The sequence below is a fragment of the Leopardus geoffroyi genome, chromosome X, assembly GCF_018350155.1.
Source record: "Leopardus geoffroyi isolate Oge1 chromosome X, O.geoffroyi_Oge1_pat1.0, whole genome shotgun sequence".
Taxonomy (NCBI): Eukaryota; Metazoa; Chordata; class Mammalia; order Carnivora; family Felidae; genus Leopardus; species Leopardus geoffroyi.
The window spans coordinates 18,029,656-18,036,995 of record NC_059343.1 but is presented as its reverse complement, the minus strand read 5'-3'; positions in this window follow the sequence as shown (position 1 = coordinate 18,036,995).

The window sequence follows — 7,340 nt, the reverse complement described above, 5'->3', positions numbered from 1 at the left end:
AGGGGAGGGGCAGAGAGAGAGGGAGAGGAAGAATCCCAAGCAGGCTCCACACCACTAGCAAGGACTCCAACACAGGCCTTGATCTCACGAACCACAAGATCATGACCTGGGCTGAAACCAAGAATCGGACGCTCAGCTGACTGAGCCACCCAGGCTCCCCTGATATGTTAGTTTCTCAAAGAGTTTTTCACTGCTGGATATTTTCTATATTCAAAGATTAAGTGGTAACTGAAACCAACCTTGGGTTAATGCAGCTGTCCCAGAGTTATATTTCAGTGTTCGTGTGGGCTACATTCATAATACGCTTTGTAAGAGCTTAATATAAATTCTTGGAACTCAGATAATACCTCTATGTCTATTAAAAGAAGTTAGAACTTTGGGATTTAAGATGAGGTTGCTTGGCAATAATAAAACAGAATAAAGCAAGTCACCTTAACACAAAGCAATTATTTCTTCTACAAGACAGACTGTCACAATTTAAGGGGGAAAAAAGCTCTCATTTTAAAAAACCAGAAAAAAGCAAGTTACCACATTGTAGAATACATTTTTTCATTTGTAAAAGCAAAATTTTATTTCTAATAATTCAGTAAGATAGAAACAAACAATAATTATAATTCTGTGTTAAATGTATTACTACATAAATATAATTCTATGTATTTTTGGAACAGTTGAGAACATACCATCCCATGTTTTTCACATGATTATAAAGAATTTGTATGAATGAAGGTGGTCATTTTCACATAAGAAAGCAAATACAGTTATTCCCTACAGGGAAAAGAAAGAAGATTTAGAAGAAATGAGTAACCCAGGGAACATGTGAATGACACTATGTATCAGAAGTCAGCAAACTTTTGCTGTAAAAGGCAGATAGTAAATATTTTAGGCTTTGTGGGCTGCACCATTTTTTTAATTTAAATTCAAGTTAGTTAACATACAGTGTAGTCTTGGCTTTAGGAGTAGAACCCAGTAATTCATCTCTTATATATGACACCCAGTGCTCATCCCCAAAAATGTCCTCCTTAATGCCCATCACCCATTTAACCCATGCCCCCAACTACCTCCCCTCCAGCATCCCTCATTTTGTTCTCTGTATCAGAATAGTTTCTTATGGTTTGCCTCCCTCTCTGTTTTTATCTTATTTTTCCTTCACTTCCCTTAGGTTCATCTGTTGAGTTTCTCAAATTCCACCTATGAATGAAATAATATATTTGAGTTTCTCTGACTTATTTTGCTTAGCATAATACCCTCTAGTTCCATCCACATTGTTGCAAATGCAAGATTTCATTCTTTTTTCATTGCTGAGTAGCAATGATATTACTGCTGTAAACATTGGGGCTCCTGTTGGTCCATGTCATTTCTGTTACAACTACTCTACTCTGCCTTTGTAGGGGAAAGCATCCATAGACAGTATGTAAATGAATGGGTGTGGCTGTGGTCCAATAAACCTTTGTTTACAAACACAGCCAGCAGGACTTACTTTGCCAACTTCTCCTATTTATCTATTAAGGAGACCATTATGATTAAGTAATAAATAGTAGAAATAATACTATAGAATTTGGTGCTTTATAACTTTTCAAATAATTCCACATACATTTTTCACTAGATCACTCTAGATTTCAATTCTTTTCTCACCACTAAGGAGGACAGCTTTGATCAACATTGTATGAGAGCCTCTATCAGCTGTGAGATCCTTGAAGACAGGTGTCAGATCTTGTTCTCCAGTGCCTGGCAGTATGTGTTGAATCAACTCAGTGCATTTCCTGTGAACTCAATGCACGTATTGTACTTCTCTACTTACTTCATTTTCTCTGACTCAGTGATGCATTTTACCCTTCAAGGCAACTGTTCCTGTGACTCTTGTACATTTGCAATCTTCCATATTTATGCTGTTTGTATTCCTAAAGATATTTCAGTTGATCCAAAGAATTAGGGTGGAGTCAGAGGCTTTTCTTCCTCATATCTAACCTGCCTGTGTGGATGAACCTAATTGAGCATCCATCACTAGACACTTAAAAATGAAAGAAGGACTACTCATATGGGCATAGACAAAGAAGGGAAAGACAGAATCCCTTATTTTGTTATTCTCCAGACCTTGGAAACAAGGCAGGATGCTCTCTTAGTCTGGCCATGTCCTTGAGATACAAGAGACTGGACAGGATGAGATGTTATGGTGATGGTTTTGGACCAAGTGTTGACTGCTACTGGCCTCCACTTTGAGTCATTTGTTCCTAAGCAAGAAGTATTTGAACTTACTAAATTGGCTCTCAAAAGTATCATCCAAATAAGAAGATATACCCTGCAGAAGTTTCCTCATTACCTCAGTAAGCCTTATTATTTTTTGCAAACTTATTATTATTTTTCATGGTGATTGAAAAATACAGCCACATTATTTTGTAGCTTCTTGCATCAAGAAGCAGAGCTTTAGGGCTATGACTTTTCCTGTGAATGTGCATTGCTTTCAATGTGGTTAATTTATAAATGGGTTGTACTTGTAATTTTCATTTATTCTTCAGCCCCTGAGTTATTTGCAGAGTATTTCAGAGTTTTCCTAATAGTTTTAGTGTTTTCTCGTTGTTGTTAACTTCTGTTTTTTTAGCATCTGGGTCATACTTGGAATATGCAAGTACTAAATGTGGGGATTTCAGGTTTTATTGGTCTCGTGTACCTTAACACTTTTTAAAATATTTCATTGCAGTAAGAAATGAATATAGAACTTACAAAAATTTGTGTGTGTGAGGGCACAATTTGTGTGTCAGTTGGTTAAGCATCCAACTTTGCCTCAGGTCATGATCTCGCAGTTCGTGGGTTTGGGCACTGCATCGGGCTCTGTGCTGACAGCTTGGAGCCTAGACCCTGCTTCGGATTCTGCGTCTCCCTCTCTCTCTGCCCCTCCCCGATCACTCTGTCTCTCAAAAATAAATAAACATTAAAAAAATTTAAAAAATTTTATGTGTGTGTGTAACATGTATAATCATGTATGTCGCTCTCTAGTCTGTCTACATATCTATACTATACATAGTATAGATACATAGATATAGTATATGTAGTTTGTATAGTATAGATATAGATATAGTATATATAGTATAGATATATAGACAGTTGGGTTTAATAACTGTAATACTACAGTCTTTTGTATCCATTTTTAACATTTTTAAAGTCTTTTTTAATCCATTTTAACATTTTCTCCAATTCCAAAGAGGTGTTTGTCAGAACTTTTGTGTATTTAAAATAGTCTCTGCTTTCTATATTTTGATAAAATGTTGTCAGTACTTAGAGATTCATGATTGATATACTTTAGTGGCTTATATTTGTATTAAAAATACTCCTAAATTCTTAGAAATATGTAAAAAATGCACGTGTATAGGGGCACCTGGGTAGCTCAGTCAGTTAAGCGTCTACTTTGGCTCAGGTCATATCTTGTGGTTCATGACTTCCAGCCCCACATTGGGCTCTGTGCTGACAGCTCAGAGCCTGGAGCCTGCTTCACATTCTATGTTTCTCTCTCTCTCTCTCTCTCTCTCTCTCTCTCTCTCTGCCTCTCCCCTGCTTATGCTCTCTCTCTCCCTCAAAAGTGAATAAACATTAAAAAATTTTTTTTAAATTCATGTATATAATACATGAATAAAAGAGGGAATCAAAACTGAAATTACACACTAGTAAGAAAATATTAATGAAAATAATATATCTTCAGATGAAAAGTGATCCTGGTCTCACTTGAAATTTATGACCTTAATTGGGCCCCAAGAACTACCTCACAGCCCAACTATGTTTTCCAGGGCAATTCCCTCTCTCTCTCTAAGAGGGCTATTTTAAACCTTCTTGAAATTCCCATACTTCTTCCTTAGTCCTCACTCTTAGCTGCCAACCTGTTTCTTATTTCAGTGCAAAGTTATTCTCCATCAGAAAAGCACATCCCCCTGGCAAGCAAAGCAACCTGCTTGCCTCCGAATCCCATGCCTCATCCCCTCTTGTCACACCAGTCAGCTGTCTTTGCGCCTACAGAGGCCAGCACCGCCACCTTGTAAATCAGGTCCCCACCGTTTGGAGCTGCTCAGGGCTTAGCCCCACTGCAAAAAGTGTCCCCTCTCTTTCCTGTTTCATCAGTCTTTCTCTCTCTGTGGGACCATTTCAACCTCAGCCTTGAACTCTGATGTGTTATCTTTTGTGTTAAAATAAGACTCCTTCTTTGGCCCCTGTCCCCATTTTTCTGCTGCCTGAGGAGTTAGCCACCTTCTCCATGTTGCCTAACTCATCCTCCTGATGTCTTTGAGCCTACTTCAAGCAAGCATTTACCTCCACCTGCTTTGTTCTCAAAGTCACTGCCACTCTCCACATTGTCAAAACCAAGGGTTAACTCTTTGTTGATTTCTCAGCAGTATTTGACTTGATTGACCCCTCCTGCCTTCTGGAAACACTTCTTTCATTTGGGCTTTTGTACCCGTTTCTCTCTCTCTCTCTTCCTTTTTTAAAAGTTGTAGTAAAATAGATATGACATAAAATTTACCACATTAACCATTTTTTAAAGTTTTCAAAACTTTTTAAAAATTTATTTAAGTGATCTCTACACCTAACGTGGGGCTTGATCTCATGACCTTGGGATCAAGAGTCAGATGCTCCACTGACTGAGTCAGTCACATGCCCCCCCATATTAACCATTGTTAAGGCTATACCTCAGTAGCATTAAGTACATTCACATTTTTGTGCTGCCATCACTTCCCTCCATCCACAGAACTCTTTCCACCTTGCAAAATGGAAGTGCTGGGCCTATGAAACACTAGCCCCCATCCCTTCTCCAATCCTCAGTCTCCCCTGCACTTCTAAATGTTGTCATGCTCCAGGGTTCAGCACTTTGACCCTATCTCTGCTCTAGTTACACTCCTTCTCTGGGAAATCTCATCTAACCACCTGGTGTTAAATACTACGTCTGCAATGGTGATCCCCAGATTTGGATCACAGCCTGGACTTCTTTCCTGAACTCTGTATTTGGATATCCAACTTCTTTTATATCTCCATTTAGAGATTTAATAGGCGTCACAAACTTAACATTGTCCAAGCCAAACGTTGTTTTCTGCCCCCAAACATGCTTTTTCCATAGTGGCCCCAACCCAGAATTCCCTACCTCATTACTCACTGACTTGCCCAGGCTTGGAGCTGGAGGTTCTTCCTAGAATATAAGATCCAAGAGGGCAGGGATTCCTGTTTTGTCTACTGAGGTACCTACAGCACCTAGAATTGTATTTGGTGCATAGCAGATTCTCTAAGGCTTAACGTGATCTAACTGTGGATGTTTTTTTCTAACCCTCTGGCTTACTGCTCTAAAACCATTTGGTTTAGCATGACAAGCAGATGCCTCCCTTAGAAACTTTACAGTTATTCTTCTTCTGCCTAATTCTGAGGTGATTTTAAAAATACAAACTTAAAAGAAAGTTCTTACACGGACTTAGGAATATCCAAATTAATCTTTTAATAGTCGTTATCTCCCCCACCCCACCTCCTGATATGGTCCTCAAGGAAACAGATGCACACAGGAGGCAAACTAGGCTCTATTACATAACGGAGTTGTGGCTTCCAACCAAACTGCCAACTCATGGACATCACAGAAACTTCCTTCACCTCATCCAGGTTCACCTAAAAAGCCAGCCTTCTTTTCAAAGCCTAAACCTACATTGACTCTTGGCCCTTCTAAATGCAGAAGGCCACACCTTTCCACCTGTGGAGTAGGAAATGGGGTGAGAGGGACCCAGCAAATGAGCATGTTTGTTTCAGGGATTAGAGTTGCCTCTCCAAACCTTTAAAACTTAAAGTTTATTTATGTTGAGAGAGACAGAGATAGCACAAGTGGGGGAGGGGCAGAGAGAGAAGGGGGAGAGAGAGAATCCCAAGCAAGCTCCACGCTGCTAGCACAGAGCCTGATGTGGGGCTTGAACCCACAAAACCATGAGATCATGACCTGAGCCGAAACCAAGAGTCAGACGCTCAACTGACTGAGCCACCCAGGCACCCCTCTAATCCAACCCTTTTAAAAAATATATTTTTAAAAGGTTATTTATTTTCAGAGGGAGAAAGAAAACATGAGGAGAGGAAGGGCAGTGAGAGAGGAGAGCGTGAGAATCCCAAGCAGGCTCTGCGCTGCCAGTGTGGAGCCCAACGCGGGGCTCAACAAGGGGCTCAAACTCATGAACCATGAGATCATGACCTGAGCTGAAGTCCAATGCTTAACCAACTGAGCCACCCAGGCGCCCCCCTCCAAACCTTTTAATGCAGGACAAATGGCCCTGGGTGGGATGCCATGATGGAGGGAGAACATAATAAAGGGGGAGACAAAAAATTGGAAGGAATGATCAAAAGTTGGGGAGGGGGAGACAGAGACTGACCGAGAGACAAAAAGCGAAGAGAGACAAGTGCAGACAGAGCCACAGGTAGAGACAACTACAAAGAGACTTGAGAGCAGGTCAGAAAGAGCAACATGGCAGAATGCAGGTCTGGGGAGAAAGGTAGCTAGTGATGCTCACAGCAGGAGGAGCCAAAGAAATCAGGACAATAACTTAAAGTTGTTTATTACGCTGTGTGTTGTGACAACCCTCCTCCATTATACACTACAGCCTCTTCCCCACACACCACAGACTTTTGTACATGCTGATTTGGAGGTATGAAGGAAGGAGGGGTGGGTGCAGGGTGGGGCCTATGGCAGGGCTCCTGGATATACATGGGGGTAAACAAGGGGGCAAGTGGAACTGAAAGCCAAGCATGTTCCATTTGCTAAGCCCTGTGCCTATGCGGCTGTGCCCTCTGCGAGTGAGGGTGGTATATTCAAGACAGAAGGTTTTCATGGAACTCTGTCCCTTTGCTCACCTAGGTTATGTTTCTTCACATTTCTTTTGATGTGAAGCAGCCTAAGTTTGAATTGAGCTCCTACTACATGTCACTGGGGGTTCCATCATCAACAAAACAAGTGCTTCCAGTCTTGTTTTCCAGTTTTGAAGGGGAATTCCTACTCATTCTTCAAGTCACAGCTTAACCACTGTCACTTCCTGGGGGAAGTTGCAGTGGCTACTGTTGATACTCAGCCCCATGTCCCTGGAGCTTACCCCTCATCTCCAGCATCCTTTTCTTCCTTGAACTAAGGGAATGTTCTGGCACTGGAGCTTCGCTCAGCTGCATGTAGACAAGGGGACACTTGGCAGTATCTGGAGAGATTTTTGGTGGTCACACTTTGGTGTGTGTGTGTGAATGCTACTGGCATCCAGTGGGTAGGGGCCAGGGATGCTGCTGAACAACCTATAATGTCTAGGACCCACCCCCTGCACACACAACAAAGGACAAATGTCAGTAGTGCCTGG